This window comes from Columba livia, chromosome W, assembly GCF_036013475.1.
Source record: "Columba livia isolate bColLiv1 breed racing homer chromosome W, bColLiv1.pat.W.v2, whole genome shotgun sequence".
In the NCBI taxonomy this organism is placed as follows: domain Eukaryota; kingdom Metazoa; phylum Chordata; class Aves; order Columbiformes; family Columbidae; genus Columba; species Columba livia.
In genome coordinates, this window is record NC_088641.1 from 4,532,623 (window position 1) to 4,551,911 (window position 19,289).

The following is a 19,289-nucleotide window of genomic DNA, read 5'->3' on the forward strand; positions in this document are numbered from 1 at the left end:
AAGTGTGACCAGCAGGTCAAGGGAGGTTCTCCTTCCCCTCTACTCTGCCCTGGTGAGGCCACATCTGGAGTACTGTGTCCAGGACAAGGAATTACTGGCGAGAGTCTAGTGGCGGGCTACAAAGATTATTAGGGATCTAGAGCATCTTTCTTATGAGGAGAGACTGAGAGAGCTGGGTCTGTTCAGCCTGGGAAAGAGAAAGCTGAGACGGGATCTTATTTATGCTTATAAATATCTCAAGGGTAGGTGTCAAGAGGATGGGACCAGACTCTTTTCAGTGGTGCCCAACTATAGGATGAGGGGCAATGAGCACAGACTGAAGCACAGGAGGTTCCATTTAAACATGAGGAGAAACTTCTTTACCCTGAGGGTGACAGAGCACTGGAACAGGCTGCCTAGAGAGCTTGTGCAGTCTCTTTCTCTGGAGACATTCAAAACCTGCCTGGACACATTCCTGTGTGATCTGCTCTAGGTGTACCTGCTTTAGCAGGTGGGTTAGACTAGATGATCTCCAGAGGTCTCTTCCAACCTCAACCATTCTGTGGTTCTGTAATTCCTACAATAATTTAAATTTCATAGAGGAAACTGCTAATGAAAGAAAATCCAGAATTAAATGTAGGCTCTAAAAACATTTGCCAGTACCCTTTTTAATGATATTTAGACATAATTTTGTATATTTAATTTTTCATGTAATTAACTGCAAAATAATTTGACTTGCAATGGAAATAAGATTTCAAAATTGTGAAATGTTAGTTCAGAAATTTAATTCCCAGGCTGCAAAAATCCATCATATTTCTTTCAAAAAGACATATGTTGAATGACTGCACATACAAATGTAAGAGTGGAAATATGTTTAATATAAGTTGAAGCTGTTTTTATCATTTCACTGAAGATGCCTTTTTTTTGTTGTTGTTGAATGGTGGTTATAGACTCTTTTACTCTCTTTAGGCCTTGCTAGCGCCGTGATTTATTTCTGTTACATTTACAAGCTCTGCTCAGCATCACTGAGGTGCAGATGACCTTTGGTCTCTGCTCTGCCTGCAGCTGCAATCCTGCTATACCCCCACTGCCTATGCACCTCGCTCACGGGGGCAGCGTTGCTCTCAAAGCCTGTGGAATCGGGGTCACACTCATTGGCCGTTCCTGCCCATACCCACAGTTAGAGGCCCGCAGAGGTGCCGACACCTGGCCATGCGCTGCACACGGCCCTTCCAGCGGCCAGCTAGGGCCTCGCGGCGCCCGCCCAGGCTGGTTTGTACGACCACGCCCTGGGCCCGCGTCTCGGTGACCCGTTTCAGCAATACAGTGCTCAGCCCGGGCCGCAGCGGCTTATACTGCTAGCCGAGGCTGCCGCTACCTCCCGAGTGCCCACCTTCTCCTAAGACTGTTCTCCTGAGTATCTGCTAGTGCCGGTAAGAGTAACGTTGTAGAGCTGCCCCGCCGCACGGTTAATTACGGCGGCGCCAGGGACTTCAGCAGGCGGTGCGTGCACTGGGGATTCCCCTGTAGCCCCCGCGCGGAATGTTCGGGATTGTTCCCGTGACGTCACGGCAAGGGGGTTCCCGCCAGCAGGGAGGGATCGCACCCTCGGTAGCGGCTGGGAAGCTCAGCCCTGGACGTTCACAGGGTCGCGCCGCCGATCTTGTGAGGCGTGTGCGCGCAGAGGATTGCGGCTCGGAGCGGCGCCATTTTGGGAGTGAGACAAGGGGAGGGGGAGGGGGAGTTTGAATTGGAGTTGGAGTGTGCGCGCGCGCGTCGCTCTCGCGTCCGGGGCTCTCACGGTTTTTGGGGGGCAGGAGAGGGGTAGTCTCTGCTAAGGGTGGTCTGGCTGTGGCGGGCCCGGGGAGGCGGCGGCGGCAGCAGCAGCAGCGGCGGCGGCAGCAGCAGCAGCGGCGGCAGCAGCATCATCATCAGCAGCAGCATCAGCAGCAACAGTATCATCATCATCATGAAGAGGCCGCCCAGTTCCTTTCCTCGCCGCGCGGTGAGGCCCGCCCTTGGGGAGGGCAAGGGTAGCTGCCCATGGCGCAGCGGCGGCGGCTGCTGCTGCTGCTGTTGCTGCTGCTGCTGTGTGGGAGTGGCGAGTGGTGAGTGCTCGAACGCGGGCCGCGGCCTCCCTGGAAGTCAGGGCAAGCGCCCAGTGCGGGCCGGTGGAGCCTTTCCTGAGGCCCGCCGCGGCGCTGCAACAAAAGGCCTTTGTTGGGGCCGAGGAGTTGAGGGGTCTGTCCGCACGCTTCACAAGCAGGCAGCCCCGAAGCGGTGAGGCTTTCACCAGGGCTGCACTGGAGGGTTCCCTAGGTGGCTCCCACCACCTCCCGGGCTTGTTCTCTACTTAAACTCGGTGTCCCTGGCCCAGGTTAGCGCCTTCTTCCTCAGGTGCCTCCTGCAGATCTATTTATCTTTTCCAATAAAATGATAAATGCTCCTTTCTGGTTGTTTTTTATTCTCGGAAATTGGAGACAGGAATACGTTTTCACTGATAGGCTGTTTTCTCCGATAAATATGCATGCTAATTTTTCCAGGATGTGAGTGAATGTTTAACTGAGATGTCTGTACTCAGGTTTGGCTGCCTGATTGCATGTGTGTTTGTTTTTTAAGATTCAGCTTTATGTACTTGTCTATTGCCAATTCAGATTTCAAAAGGCAAAACTGATTGTTCTGGTTCTTTTTCCCGTAGGCAATTTAGGTTACAAAGAGGGTCCTGGACATTTGGAACCTTTTGCTTCAGCTGGTAGGAAGGAAAAAAGGGGGAAACCGTCCTGCACCAGTTGCTTCTTGTGAAAGGGGAGAAATATCGGACACTGATCTGGGATTATTTGTCCAAGTGCTTCTTCCTGAAAAGGCTTCTGAAACGATTGTTAGGCATATGAGAAGTGAATTGGAAGTTTGAAGTCATGAGCTTTTTCTTTCTAGAAGTGTAGAGTACCTCACCCTTGGATGCTTTTGTCCATGTATACATGGCTAAATTTATAAAGTTCTGAATACTTTGGCTGCCAAAATAAAGTGCTGTTTTGTTTTTAATTACTTTTTCCTTCCAAGCAATGTTCTTTCTGAGCCAGAGGTATAACCAGTTTTGTGAACTGGCTCCAAATTAAATGCAGACTGAGTCACTGCATAAACATTGCTGAAAAGTTTCATGGTGGATATTTTTACCCTTATTTTTTAGATTTTCTGATATAGCCTTCTGTCATTTTGTAGTGAGACCTATTTTCTAAATTAAGTGTTTAATGTTAATTTATTTATAATTTTTCTTTTATATTTTAATATTTTTTGTTGAGAAATGTTGTTGCCAATAAGCAATATGGTGGTATTGACAGAGCTGTTATTTACAAATGCCTCTGTTACCCAAAGCTAGGAAATGTTCCTCAGTTTAGATGTGAAATTTGGATTTTTTGCTTCACAGTTTGTGGTGTAAAAAGTGTATTTATTTCACCTGTAACTGATGCTTCTTATAGTGAATGTACATGGAATAGATGAGAAGAAGCTGTCAGAGGAAAAAAAAAAAAAACACAAACAAACAAACAAAAAAAACCCCAACAAACCAAACTTCTTAAGGCAGAGGCTTGGCAGATTTTGGAAATAGCCTTGTGCAATCTGTAAGCAACAAGGATGGGTAGCTGATTTCTGTGAGGTCAAATCTATGTCAAACAGCTACAAATGTAGTATTGATAAGAACTCTGGATATTACCTCAACGAAAACAAACTGGAAAAGTATAAGTCATGCAGTACTAACACCTTGTGCAGTCCTCTTGGATTAGGTAAGTGTTGTAGTGTTCATAAATCAATTTATACTTCACTAAACATTTTATCAGTAGAATGGTTAAACCAGTAACTTACTGCCTAGAGGATGTTGGTTTTTTTTTTTTTTGAGAATGTTGAAATGAGCTTGCAGAATCTAACTTTTACTTGCTGTTTTTAATAATTAATGGAATATTTTGAAGAATACATGTATAACTACAGTGATAAATTTGTAAGTATGAGTGTGATTAGTGTGATTTTTTTTTTTTTTTTTTTTTTTGGGGGGGGTGATGAAAAATATGTACATCTAGACTAAAATCTGTAGGTAACTTATCCTTCATGTTAGTATTGTCATTTCAACAATGAGTTGTTATACTTATTGAACAAGTCTGCTGGTTGGCTTATGCATCTGTCTTTCCATTTGCATTAGACATGATAATGTAGTATTGGTTTTTTTTGTTTTTTTTTTTTTTTCCCCTGTTCTTTGTCACTTATGGGAGCCAGATATTTATTACCAAAATTAATTTACTGCCTGTGCAAACTGGCTTTTTAATGTATTGATATTTTAAGGTTGGGTTCAGAGTAACTTCCTATTCTGTAATGGGAATGAATGAGTCTGATTGGTCTGAAAATATACCATAATACTCCCCCCTCCCCTTTTTGGAAGGATTCAAAACAAAATATAGTGGTGAGCCAACCAATTTTACATGTTATTGTTAGATGTATTGCTTCTCCTTTCCCCCTGTAGTGGTTAAATGTTTCTGAAGATATAGTTTAAAGGTTGAAATTAATATATTTACAATATATTTTTTCTAGGTTTGCTTTTAGCTGAATTACTCCTGCCTCAAAGAAAATTAAGATGGACAGAACAACTTAATTCAGAAGTCAGTGGTAATTTTACTAAGTTCTCTCTCCACTATTTTACCATTATTCTTAAAGTTTTAAATAATTAAATAATTATTTGGTAAACTGTAAACTGAGTGTCTGGTAAAGGTGACACTTTTACCTTAGTCGTGACCTTTTCCAAAATTTTTCAGAGTTTCTGCAATACTGAAGTATTAATAATAGTGAACTAATGAAAAAAAATGGTTTTCTCTAAGGGCACTGCAAAGATGTTTGGGAAGATGGCTTGTGTTAAAGCCTTGTAGAAAAGTAATTTTAAGCATGTGAAACTGTGTCTAAAGATTACTACAGTTTGTTGTGTTTGTTGTTTTTTGTTTTTTTTTTTCTTCCCCTCCCCTGTAACTTTTTATTTTGACCATAAATGAAAGACTTACACCTAAATAAGTATTTTTAAATTCTTGGGTTCACTGAAGAAGTTCTATTCTTTGTGTTGTCTTGTCAGTACATAAAAGTTGACTTGGCTTCAGTATTTTCCTTTCTTTGAATGGCTTTGCTGTTCTGTTATTTTAACTTTTATTTCAGTTTTGTTGTTTTGAAAACATGGAAACTGTGCAATGTGAATAGGAGTCTGTTTCTCTAAACCAGGGGTGCCAAACTAATTTTCAACAGGGGGGCACATCAGCCTCGCGGTTGCCTTCAAAGGGCCAAATGTAATTTTAGGACTATAAATGTAACTACTCCTACAGTCCTAAAATTACATTCGGCCCTTTGAAGGCAACCGCGAGGCTGATGTGTCTCCTAGTGAAAGAGTTTGACACCCCTGTTCTAAACTCTTGTGGCTCTTCTACATGGAATCTGAGTGTGACTGGGACTGACTGAATGAATTGAGCCACATGTGAAGGAACCGAACTAATAGAAAAATATTCCTTGTTCTTTTAGTTGCTTTAGTCTGTTTTGCTTGAAAACACTTGGTGAATGGGAAGAATTCCGGTGTGTCTGTTTTATCAGATTTTGTCTATTATATGGCCATAAACATAGTGATGCAAGTATGCGGGAAGAAATCCCATCAGAGTTCCAGACCTGAGCGGACGGAGGAAGAAATGCAGCCGACTCAATATGAGTGATAAAGCATACTTCAACTTTATTGCCCGAGATAGCGTGCATTTATACCAAATACCATAATTATGCATACTTGTCTCTATCTAATAGGCTAAGCACTAAAAGGTTACATTTACTTACTCCACCTACTTGGGTTTAGCTAGCTATGCGCATCCCACGTTCTTCTGACTCTTATCTCTTCAGGGATATCCTGACCCTGCCTTAGTTAGTACTTTTCTGTTCCCCCTTTTCCCATGGCCTAATAGACAAGCTAACTAAGGCCTACTTATGTCAACTAAAATGGGCTCTGCTCGTACAGTTGCTCGGTTGACTCATGTCTGTGCTCCTTGAGCCAATCCCCGACATCTCCCCCCTTTTCTTTTTTTTACGAGCAGAGCCTGCCCAAGTGTCTGCTCTAAAATCTTCTTAATACATGATATAGCACAACTCAAGCATATTAATGCAACTACTACTATGATTAAGAGAGCCAGAGCAATCTGCAAAAGCCCTTTTACCCATCCTCCTAGTCCAAACCAGTTCATGAGGCCCTCTAAGCCAAAGAGGCCCACATCCTCTCTGATCTTCTGTGAATGGTCCATAAGTTGTTTAATCTCCTTGTGGATGGATCTCGACTTATCCTGTAAATCCATACAGAACATTCCGTCAAATTCCTCACATCCATGGCCATGGGCTAATAACAAAAGTCTCCTGTGACTGTATTCTGCAGTGTAGCATGTCTTACAGAACTTACATCTAACAAAAGTCCACTTAAAGCCTTAGGAGTTCCGTTTGTTTGCTTAACTAGACAGCATCCTAATTTTTCTAAAGTATTTAAAGCTTTAGTTGTGCCAACACTAGATACAAGAGATCCTAAAACCCTTACCCTGATCCTCAATAATCTACATTATCATCACATTTTGACTCATATACACGCAAAAAGTGTTTTTCTCGTCTTGCTCTTCTGTGATCTATTATCATAGATACATTGGGCGTTAAGAGAGTTAATAGTCCCAAAATACACAGTCCTCCAACAGCATTAGAAGGAATTCCTGGTCAGGCTCTATCTTCACAGATCAAGAATACACCATACAGGAGGTTTTAGGGTCGCTGTCCCACATTATCAATGACATCCCTTGCATTCTTCTGTGAAGCATTACACCGTTGAGTTTCATTTCTGTAGTCACCAAGGGTAGCATTAACATTTTGCAGTTTTATCCATTCATGTTCTTGTATACTGTTCTGACACTTTTCACAAAACGGCTGGATACAAGCATCCATGGGCATAGATACCAGCAATTCCAGTTCCTGTGGTTCGATGTCTGCTTCCAGGTGGCAATTAATCCAAAGTGCCGTGTTAGTATTATTACAGTTCGTTGCAATGCCTCTGCATCGACCACTATTTGAAACAGTCGTGTGATGCTGCTGTAGTCATCAAGGAAGACACCAACCAAGCATGTGTGGAACATTTTTTCCAGAGACATCGTAGTTAGGCATATAGATGGTCAGTCATGTTGGCTAAAGTACTCCACATGTTAGTCTTTGTCTGTGCAGGCATCCAAAACACAGCAGCTGCAACAATCATTGTCAAGAAGATAACACAGGTTTCACGTTTTGTGCTGGCAATCATTGCGGCCCTTGATCTGTAAAAACACAAGCATAACCTCTCCCCCAGGTTATCAATTGGTGTGGCCTTTTCCATTGAACGTTAACTAGTGATTTGACCATAACTAATGCAGGTTCTTTCTGATTTAGCATGGTTTTGGGTCATACTTACAAAGTGTTTCATCACAGGGCAAATTTAGGCTGCACCACTTAGATATAAGTGATTCATCACATACAATCCTTTTGACAATTGCCCTTTTTGTTTAAAAAAAAAAAAAACCAAACCAAACAAAACAAAATCACAGTTCAGAATCAGATATGTGCGTTGGATCTTGACTACGTACTCAAAATCGCAAATCAAATTTAGAGGTTCCTCCTTAAAAATCTCTAAATAATGTAAAGCTGTGCCAAGTTCTGCTAATTGGGTTGAACTTTCAATAATTTTCACAGAATGATGCTAATCGCTATCTTCACGCTAAACCACTACAGCTTTATGAGACTTCCCAAAACCATCAACAAAAACTGTGCAAGTATGTAGGATCAGACCAAATACAAGTATGACCTATGACCTGATGTTAAAGATTTGCAGGTTCTGCAGCAATTTACATTTTACATTTATGCATACCAAAAGCTGTGCTGTTAAGAAAACCAGCTAGTGCAATTGACAAAGACATAGATTACAAATAAAATAAAAAATTAAAAAAAATCATAATTAAATTTCACAAATGGTACATATATGACAAAAGGATCATGGCCTATTAAGACTTAAATTCATTCCCTGCATTTTCTTGATCAGAGTGACAATTGGTATATTAGTCTGTTAGCATTCTCATCATACTGTCCCACAATAGCCACAGGTTGTTTCATAGACAAATCTACAAGTTCAATCAAATGTAGTCATCCTGTAAAGTTGTCATAAATTCATCCCTCAAAGCTTCTAACTCCATTTCGGCTGTCATATTTATTGGATATTGTTTTCCCTTACTGGATCGAAGTCCTGTTTCAGATTTCTCAGTGTAGTATTTGCTTTATCAAAAACATTGGCTGTTAATACTAGTGGAAATACAGCATTCAAAAGTTCCTTGAAGATTTCTCACTTGCACAAGCAGATTTGCACCATCCAAGCAGCTTCTTGTAGGATATGCAACTAAACAGAATTCTCAGAAAACGTTATTTGAGCTTACAATTTACTTAACAAATCCTGACCCAAGAGAGGTATAGGACTTTTGGGCAAATACAAGAATTCATGTATTAAAACTTTGTTCCAAATCTGGCATTCCGTTTGTCTCAAAAAACGGCCTTTCTTTCGTTGTCTTCCATGTCCTCAAAAACTAGCATGGTGAATTTACTAAGAAGTCTCTTAGAACTAATTACCATAGGATAAGTCTATCAACAAATTTTTGGTTTGATTTTCCAGTTTCATTAAAACTATGGGTCTGCTCAGGATGCCTTTAAACTTCACCCTCGGACTGCTCCATTCAGTATTACATCGCTGCAGTGGGGGGAGAGAGAACCCCCCTTTCACTGCTTTAAAAGAGGGCAGCCAGGTTTTTCCAGTTGTTTTTTCTTTCTTTGCAGTGTAGATATAACCAAGGTCACGCAGCTGGCACACTGGCTGGTACGAAGTAGGAGGCTCTGGGAAACTTCTCAGTTACAATGAGCTGCACACAGGCCTGGGATATTTTGCTCTTTTGTTTTCCCATTTCATTCCAACTACGCTTTATATGCAATTTCAAGTAGCTCAGCAATAGTTACATTCCTTAGCTCCATTTACCTTTTACAATTTAGAGATGTCAAAAAACAGTATAAACCAGTATAATAAACATAAATCCATTATTCTATTTTTCTAGATCCAAATCAGTTCACATTCCAGCAACCTTTAAATACAACTTCATAACTTCATACAATACCCCAAGTTCACATCTATCATAGTATTTTAACAATTTAAATGCTTTTCTAACAATATAAGCGATTACTTTAATGTGTAAGGATGCATCCTAAGGGGGAGCAAGGTGGAATTTTAGCAGTGGAACCGGTTCCCATTTTGTAAATATCTCCCCAAACAAGATTCTTTTGGTACCGAATATGAATATACAAACTAAAATACTGAGCTCAGATACGAAAACCATATAGCAAGTTCAAATAAGCAGATGGATCACACTTACACCAATTTAAGACAATATCTCAATTTTTTGCATTGCACCTTTGAACCGCTTACTGCTCAGCCAGGTGGAGGTACCTCTGGGTCTCCCTGACAAAATGGGTCAGTGGGTGCTGGAGGCCCATTTGGCATCCACCCCCCCCGCAGCAAGCTGGACTGGGCAAGGCCTTTTAATTTATTTTTTTTTTTTTTTTTCTTTTATAGTGTCTCATCTGGTGTGCTACAACTGTTATTCTAAAACCATGATTCTTCACTTGATGTGCATACAAAAAGGCCAAATTTAGTGCACCGAGATGAGAGACAGCCTGTCACAGAGTTGCGCAAGTCTGGATGTTGGAATAAAGCTAGTACGCTAGAAAAAAAAATATAACAGCTACTACACATAAAATCTTAATATCATGTTCACGCAGTAAGGAACTAAATTACTCATGATCTTTTTGTACTATCACAAAACGCACCTTTTGAGTCACCCGATTCTCATGATTTAACAGTCTGTGAACTTACTGTACCATATAACAAAGACCTACCAAAATTGCAACATGCTTAAACAGATACCCACAAAGAAAACAGGCTAATAAGGAAAACATTGTGCAGACTTCGGCAAGTTTACTGTGACCTGCGTGTTATCAGTTAACTCTCTCTCAGCTGTCTGAAATGATTTAATGGTCTCTTGTAGGGATTTATTTTGTCTTACTCTTCTCACCCTAAAAACAACATTAATTGCAATAAGGTGTTATACTTCAAGATTCTATTCCCCGGACACTTTTCCCAATCATTTAACTTATACAGCAGCCACCATTAATTACAATATTTTACAAGATCCTCTTTTCTCATATTTCCAAGTGCTTCCCTATGTTTTGAAACACCTCCCAATACTGATTTTTTATGAACACGACTGAAAACAGTAATTTCTGACCCCATGGAAAAGCACAGGGCTGCTTGCAGCGTGAGTGGGAAAAGTGAAGAGAAAGTTTTACGGTGTACTTATACCACAAAGAAACAATTCTAACAACAGCCAGTGAAACAATTAACTCACATTCCTGACAAGCTGCTTGACTTTCAGAGAGGCAATAAACAGCAGCACATAATATCCACTGTAAAACTCGCAAATAACATGTTGATAGTAAACATTAGCATTCTCTACTGCTAATTTCAACACCAGTGCTTCCTTAACTTCTAAGTTTTATACCCTGAGTCCCCAGGAGCACCCCCTTTCCCGTCACGATTATCATGACCACATTGCCGACTGTCAGATTCACTTGCTGTTAGCTGATCTAATCTGTCACACAGTTCTGTTGTCCAGTTCTATTTTCAGTGACTTCTTCTGTTCTCTTGTGGAAGTTAGAGGGTTAAAATGCAGGAAAAGCAGATTGGTAAAATTGGTAAAAGGACTGATAGTACACTTGTTTACGACTTTAGCATTCTCAGCTTTCACAGGTTCTTTGAGTAAGTTGTCTGACACCAATCCTCTGGACTTGCTGTTCTCACCAGGGTTAGATGATGGTACAGGAGGCTACCCGTTCGGCATTGTTCCTTCCCCCCGCCCCGGACTGCTGAACCATCGGGGATGCTGAAAGCACAGCAGGGGATGGAATAGGGAGGGTATCACAGACACAAACCGGGTGAACTTCACCGCAACTTTCAGGATACTTATCAGGCTGCAACGCTGCAAAAATTCCGGCAGCAGCAGACCGTTCAAACTTCCATGTAGTTACTAATGATTTAGCTTCTTTATCTCCATTGCTGACTTTATCCCATAATTTCTGCTCTATACTGTCCCAAAGTTCAAGTTTTGAGTCACTAATGCTCGTAACAGTCTTTTCAGGTTTTAATTGCTTCACTGTAGTATTTATCAGTTTCCAGATGGTTACAAGGCCGAGAATATATTTTTCACGGTGACTAATTGCCTTCCACAACACAGTTCCCATCATTTTCCAAGTCTCTATTTGAAAAACTCCTGACAGGTCAGCAGGATACCTATTGCCTCTGCACCAAGTTAATAGTCTTTTGAGGTTCTTCGCTGATTTATCATCATCTATAACCATATCCCACAACACGTCTCCCAGTTTCCTCCACTCTCCTTCATCAAACAACAAATCAGGATCCTGAAAACACCCCTTAGTTTTCCCCGTTGCTACTAGACCAGCTAGCTGTTTAACGCAACTATGATCAACCCCCCGCTTTTCTAAAAAGCTTTGTAATAAATCTAGGGCTACTTCTAAATCCATTTCTCCGTTATTCATCACTATAGTACGGTACCTCTTGCTAAATTAATAGAACTCTTGCAGCCCTTGTTTCCTGTAGCCCAGCACTGGCGAACTTCAGTCGGTTCAGGCTTCGGAGACGACACACCGCAGCACAATGTTCGGTCGCTCTTGCCCGCCGGTCGCTGCTCTCCCGGCGCCTTTTGCTCCTGTCCGCCGCTTCAGGTCCCTGTTCGGGCGCCAATTGCGGGAAGAAATCCCATCAGAGTTCCAGACCTGAGCGGACGGAGGAAGAAATGCAGCCGACTCAGTATGAGTGATAAAGCATACTTCAACTTTATTGCCCGAGATAGCGTGCATTTATACCAAATACCATAATTATGCATACTTGTCTCTATCTAATAGGCTAAGCACTAAAAGGTTACATTTACTTACTCCACCTACTTGGGTTTAGCGCATCCCACATTCTTCTGACTCTTATCTCTTCAGGGATATCCTGACCCTGCCTTAGTTAGTACTTTTCCGTTCCCCCTTTTCCCATGGCCTAATAGACAAGCTAACTAAGGCCTACTTATGTCAACTAAAATGGGCTCTGCTCGTACAGTTGCTCGGTGGACTCATGTCCATGCTCCTTGAGCCAATCCCCGACACAAGTACTACTTAAATCACAGAGAAAGTGATGTCTGTCTTTTTTCAAGCTATTAACTTTCAATGCTATGAGACACTTTTACCTCTTGACAAGAGGTTCTCACTGAAATCAAGGAACTGTATTCCTTCCACTTACTATTTTGGGTGACATCTTTATCTGGACTGTTTATCTTCTGGATGTTTTGAAGACTTTGCTTTTTAGCTTTATTAAATTAACTCTTTACATCTTTCTGGTTGCCGGTAGGATAATTTTTTTTCTTTTCGCCATGTTTGTGCTAGGGAAGTGCAGTTGTTCTGATTTGTATGTGTATGTATTTGACACAGATTCAGGCATGTTTTACAGCTGTGCCCTGAGGAAAATACACACTTGGGTGAAGACCAGTGAGGAGAAAATGCCTAGCATGCTGGTCCACTTCAATTCCGTCATCAGTTTTTTATTTTTATAATGCTGACAGTCTGCTAAGTTTGCAGACAACTATGAAGATAAGCTCCTGAGATCTTATACTTTAAGCCTTGATGTAAACATAGTTTTTGTACTGGAATAACTGGCAGCAGCTTGGCTCTTTTACTGATGCGCTTATTCTGTTAGAATCCTAAAATGGGTACATTTGTACTGAAAAATTGCCTTGAATGGTGTAGCCTGCTCTGCTGTGTGAAAAAACTGCTGGTGGTATCTTCTAAGTGCAAGCAGAGTTCAAACTTGCAGCAAAGCTTAAATGGAATTAAATCTGTAAAATTATATAAAGAATTTAGCTTTGTTAGCACTTCACAAGCTGATGTAGAATCACAGAATCATTTCAGTTGGAAGAAACCCTCAGGATCATCAAGTCCAACCATAACCTAACTATAGCACTAAACCATGTCCCTAAGAACCTTGTCTAAATGTCTTTTAAACACCTCCAAGGATGATGACTCCACCACTTCCCTGGGCAGCCTGTTCCAATGCCTGACAACCCTTTCTGTGAAGAATTTTTTCCTAATATCCAATCTAAACCTCCCCTGGCACAACTTGAGGCCATTTCTTCTTGTCCTGTCAATTGTTACTTGGGAAAAGAGACTGATATCCACCTTGCTACAACCTCCTTTCAAGTAGTCATAGACAGCAATAAAGTCTCCCCTCAGCCTCCTTTTCTCAGGACTAAACAGCTCCAGCTCCCTCAACCACTCCTCATAAGACTTGTGCTCCAGGCCCCTCACCAGCTTTGTTGCCCTCTGAATTCTCTCTAGTACCTCAATGTCCTTCTTATGATGAGGGGCCCAAAACTGAACACAGTATTCAAGGTGGGGCCTCACCAGTACCGAGTACAGTGGCACAATCATTTCTCTAGTCCTGCTGGCCACACTATTTCTGATACAAGCCAGGATGCTGTTGGCCTTTTTGGCCACCTGGGCATACTGCTGGCTCATATTTGGACAGCTGTCAATCAACACCCCCAGATCCCTCTCTGCCAGGCAGCTTTCTAGCCCTCTACCCCGAGCCTGTAGCATTGCCTGGGATTGTTATGACCCAAGTGCAGGATTGAGCACTTGGCCTTGTTAAACCTCATCCAATTGGCCTCAGTCCAATGATCTAGCTGGCCTAGATCCCTCTGTATGGCCTTCCTACCCTTCAGCAGATCAACACTCCCACCCAATTTGGTGTCATCTGCAGACTTACTAAGGGTGAACTCAATCCCCTCATTCAGGTCATTGATAAAGAGATGAAACAGAACTGGTCCCAATACTGACCCCTGGGGAATACCACTCGTGACCAACCATCAACTGGGTTTGGCTCCATTCACAACTCTTTGGGCCTGGCCCTCTAGCCAGTTCTTTATCCATTGAAGAGTACACCCGTCCAGGCCATGAGCTGCCAGCTTTTCCAGGAGAATGCTGTGGGATATGGTTTCAAAGGCTTTACTGAAGTCTACATAACATCCACAGCCTTTTCCTCATCTACTAGTTGGGTCCCCTTGTAGGAGATCAGGTTGGTTAAACAGGACCTGCCTTTCATAAACCCATGTTGACTGGGCCTGATCATATGGTTCTCTTGTATGTGCCGTGTGATGTTACTCAGGATGATCTGCTCCATGACCTTCCCTGGCACCGAGGTTAGACTGGCAGGTCTGACAAGTTGCCCACAGATCCAGCAGGGCTCCTTCCTTGGTAGGCTCACTAACCAGCTGCGTCAGGAAGTTGTCTTCCACGCACTCCAGGAGCCTCCTGCATTCCTGTAGATGCACTTCAGCCGGACCATTGATTCCGCTACCTTTTTCTGGTGAGAAGCCCTAGATCCTTTTTGGCCAACATTAAGTGCTTCCACGGTTTCTGACACATCAACGACCCTCGTGTTTCTCTTACTGCGTGGTTCTCCATCCCCTACCTCCACTTGGACGGCAGATGGAAGGGCCTCGCTAGCACTACCCTCAAATGCTGGCATGTCGCCCTTGGGTATGCCTCTGCCACACCTGGTTTCCGTCCTCCTTCAAATCTAGTTAAAAGCCTTCTCAATAAGTCCTGCTAACTCCTGCCCCAGGATCCTTTTCACCCTTTGAGACAGTTGCATCCCATTTGTCACTAGCAGGCCAGGTGCCGTGTAAGCTGGCCCATGATCAAAAAACCCCAAATTCTGACAGTGACACCAGTCCCACAGCCAGGTATTGATCTGGTGTGTCTTCCTGCATCTTTCCTCATTCTACCTAGCAACTGTGGGGACAGAGGAGAACACTACTTGTGTTCCTGATCCCTTGACCATGTGTCCCAAGGTCCTGAAGTCTCCTGATTGTCTTTAGTTTTCCCTTTTCAGTTTTGTCACTGCCTACCTGAAAAATTATTAAGGGGTAATAGTGTGAGGGCCTAACCAGGGCAGGAAATTTCCTTTTTATGTCTTTAACCCTGGCCCCAGGGGGGCAGCAGATTTCCCTAAGAAGTGGATCAGGCCTGCATATGGGGCCTTCTGTTCCCTTTAGAAGGGAGTCTCCTATGATGAGAACCCACCTTTTTTTCTTTGTGGGAGCTGTTTTGATGGAGGGTGCAGGGTGACTTATCCTCTGCGGCACCTCCAACTTAGCGGAACCACCTCCTTCAATGTTGTTGTTTGGTTCCACTTGCAAGGCCTTATGCCTGTTTTGCAAGGGAACTTGAGAGGGTGGGGTGGTCACAGTAGGGACTCTCCTTCTGTGCCAGGCAGGAACTTGCTGCCGTTTCCTCTTATTCCTCAAGTCGATGCATTCCACATCCCGAGCCTCATGTCTGTTGACCAGAGGCACCTGGGAAGGTGAGGTGTGTAAGGGGGTGTTTCTCCTGCCACCACAAGTATGGACTTTCTTCTGTTCATCCCTTTCCCTTGACCTGCCTTCTTCAGTCAGGCAGGGGAAGGATACAGGAATTCCTTGATCTTAATTTCTTGCTGGTGGTCTTACCTGCCCCCGGGCGGCCAGAGCTTGATCCCACCAGTTGATTTCCTTTTACAGCTCCCTGATACTTTTCAACCTTTCCACCTTCTCTCTCAGTTCTGCTATCAGGCTGAGCAGGTCATCCACCTCACACAACTGTTTTCTTTATTGCCACTCCATACCAGTGAGAGGCTCTGGCATGCTCTGCAGCCTGAGGTCTGGGTGGCTGCATGTTCTCATGGCAGCTCTTTCTGAGTTGCTGCCTCCTTCCTGTTAAGTACAGAGTACTTATCTTTGCCCCAAGTGGATACCATAGTTGGCTTCTTCTGTGAGGGCGACGACAACCAAGTGAGGTAAATCATTTGAGCTTGACGAGCTTCCTTGCCCTGCCTGCATGAACTGCTGTGTGAACTGCTTCATCCCCGTTTGCTGCGCTCTTGGTCACTTGTGCTCCCTAGGAAGGTGTTTAAATGTCCCCCAGTTGTTCCTGGCAATGCCCCTTCCAGGTCAGCCTCTCTCATGAGATCAGCTGCTTTCATGGCGATTCTCTCAGCATGACTGTGGCTCCATTATTCTAGAGTTGCTCTGTTTTAGTGCGAACTTTGCCTGCTGGTGATGCTTCTTCAGGAAAAAAAAAATGACCTTGGCAAATAGCTTTCTCTTTTTGCTGTTGTGAAATGCAGTAATTGGTATTTGGCATATCTCTGATAGTGAACATTCAGTTTTAATCTCCCCACAGAAAACTGTGTGCCTCCCTTCCCTTCTTGTAGGTGGCTGCTCATTTTCTAAGATGTCATACAGACTTGCTTATTGAGCCTCTCTGAAATGTATATATGTTTGGTTTGTCTTCCTGACTTAATGAGGATGTCATACACTTGCTGTAGCTCATTACCAAGGAAGCAATGCAGGAGTACCAACAGCCTTGAGACACTGAGTACTTTATAACCTTTTATTTTTTCACTGTCATAACAACACATATTTTGATTCTGATGGCTTACAACCCCATTGTTAGGGAAGTTTATTTTCCCTTGTGTTGCTTTTTCCATGCGAGAGATGGAACCTGACACACCAATGTGATGTTCGCAGAGTTCACTTTATTGTTGGACCGGGCTAGCTTTATACCAAAGCTGCCCTGTCCATGCGCCTTGCAACAGTGTGATTGGTTGTAACTCGTGCTATACAATAACGAGATAGGCTGCATGTACTGTCCACACACTCTGCCCGCCTGTGTCTGGCGATTGCTCATTCATTGTTACCTTCTAATGGGGCTCCTTTAGTTTCTTTTGTCTCTGGCTTCACCTCTCAGCCAGGCTGGTGACAACCCCATCCTCCCGGGGGATATCAAACAAGGTATCCAACCCAAAAAACCCAACATCTTCTGTTATTTTCTTATTCTGCAAATCTTTTATCTTTTTATCTTTTAAGTTCAAACAACACATACAATCAAACTCTTCATAACTGTGACCATGGCCAATAACAAAAAATTAATTGCTGCTCTGTTTTACAAAGTGGTATTCTCAACATTGGCTACATCCGTTGCTAAAAGCGATAACACCTCTGAGGTTAAGGGTCGTCATTGCAATCGGTTTCTTCTTTGTTAGCTAGCCAAGGTCTCACCCACTCTGCTGGGATCCATGAATTTTTATGGTTACCTGTGGAAACACAAGCATAGCCCCTTCCCCAGGTTATTAGTGACATAGGACCTTCCCATTGTTGTGTTGTCGGATTAAACACACTAACCTTAGGTACATTTTCAGAAAAATCTTTGACATTTTTGATATGGTGCATAACAACAGGTTCCATTTCAGTCTCACTTTCAGGATGAAGCCAGTTCAGCACATACAATGCCTTCATCAAAACCTCTTCTGGACCTACACTAATTCCCCCTTATTTTTTCAAAACAGACAAAAGATTTTTCAAGGTGCGGTGTGTTGGAACGATAAAGGACTCAGCATTCCAATTCAATGTGAATCATGCAAAGCCATTTATTACAGAAACAAGCCTCCTTATATATGCAAGTGTTCTCTGATCATGCATTCACGCTCCAAGCATGCATTCACTAATTGGATATCATCTATGTTCACGAACTGTCCACACGCTGGAGTCTCACTGATGATAGGTCCGTTGATTTACATCATGTTGAGGCCTTGTTATTGTAGAAATGCCTCTCTCCCACAGCAGGTCCTGTTTTCAGCTTTTGAATTGGCCTTGAAATTCCTGGCTGGTTCAGTAACAAATCTCCATCTAACAGAAACCCCTCCACAGCTGTGTGCACACTCAATAATTGCCTGGCCAGTAGAATTATAAGGGACTCCGAACAGGTGTTGTACCTTCCACTGGACGAGGAAGGTTGCAAGTGTGTCAGAACGGTATGCAGGACCATTATCTGTTTTGATTTGTGTAGGGACACCCATGACAGCAAAAGCTCGTAATAAATGACGTTTTACTGCTTTTGCATTTGCTGAGGTCAAAGCTGTAGCCCGCAGCAATCCTGAACAGGTATCTATGGACACATGCATGTACTTTTGTCGGCCAAACGGTGCAAATTCAGTAATATCAGTTTGCCATAACTGACCTGGCTGCAAACCCCGAGGATTTACTCCCTTTTGTTGCAGAGGCACTATGCGGGCACAATCAGGACAAGCTGCAATAATGGATTGAGCTTGTTCCTTGGTAAGTGCAAACTGTTTTCATAGTGATGCTGAGGATTGATGAAAGAATTTGTGAGCCTGTCTGGCTTCTTCAAAAGGAGATATATCTGTTACTGCCACAAGTTTGTCTATAATGCTGTTTCCCTCAACTAGACCACCTGGTAGGTTAGAATGGCTTTTTGTACGCATTATAAATACTGGCGCTGTCCTATAATCTAACACGTTCCACAAATCTAATAATGCTTCAAAAAACAAGGAGATGAAAACTTGCTGCAAAAGCACTCTGTATTCTTTGTACAACTCCCACAACATAAAGAGATTCTGCTACCAGATTAACTGGGCAGTTATGCCATTTTTGCGATGCTGCTAAGCATACTGAGGGCAGTTTCTTTTAACATGTCCTGTCTGTCCGCACGTAAAACATGCTAGGCCACAAGAAGAAGGGCTTTGGCCTTTCATTGCAGGCTTAAGTGCTGTAGCTAAGGCCGCAGCGTGGGCTCGAGCATGTATTTTTGCCTTTTCTACCTCCTGTTGCATAATCGGTACCCGTGTACAAGCTTCCACCATCTCTGCCAAAGAAGCAGTTTTTCCCAAACCGGCTAATATCTGTTGGCATTGGGTGTTTGCATTCATCATGGCCAAATCTTTTCCCACAGCAGCTTTTGCCTCTGGAGTCAGGTTAGGAGAAGCATCTATAACTTCTTTAAAATGGTCCACAAACTTCATATAGGGTTCCCCAGGATCCTGCTTTATTGTAGAATAGGGTGGCACAGGGTTACCTATATTTGGCAATTCTTTTACTGCCGCCAGAGCAAGCCCTTGCGTTTGCTGCAAAATCCTTGGATGAAGTGCTGCCTGAGTGGCACCATCCGCATATTGTCCACGACTCGGTAATTGGTCCATGCTAGGTAATCGCAATGGATCATCAGCTGGTAAATGAACATTTTCTAACACTGCCAATTCCACCTTC

At 42.9% G+C, this 19,289-nt stretch overlaps 1 protein-coding gene across 8 annotated transcripts in view; it reads left to right on the forward strand.

Annotated features, from left to right (window-relative positions):
- Nucleotides 1–1,259: 1,259 nt before the first annotated feature.
- Nucleotides 1,260–19,289, forward strand: part of LOC135577058 (vasculin-like) — an 82,033-nt gene continuing 64,003 nt past the window's right edge. For 3 of the 8 annotated variants that reach the window (XM_065044706.1, XM_065044712.1, XM_065044714.1), the window contains exons 1-3: nt 1,260–1,412; nt 2,678–3,758; nt 4,555–4,622. The gene's annotated coding sequence lies outside the window, so the exon portion shown is untranslated. Of the gene's footprint in view, nt 1,413–1,549; nt 1,697–1,949; nt 2,088–2,122; nt 2,357–2,677; nt 3,759–4,554; nt 4,630–19,289 lie in introns of those variants that run through there. The other 5 variants (XM_065044710.1, XM_065044713.1, XM_065044711.1 and 2 more) reach the window with 4 other exon arrangements.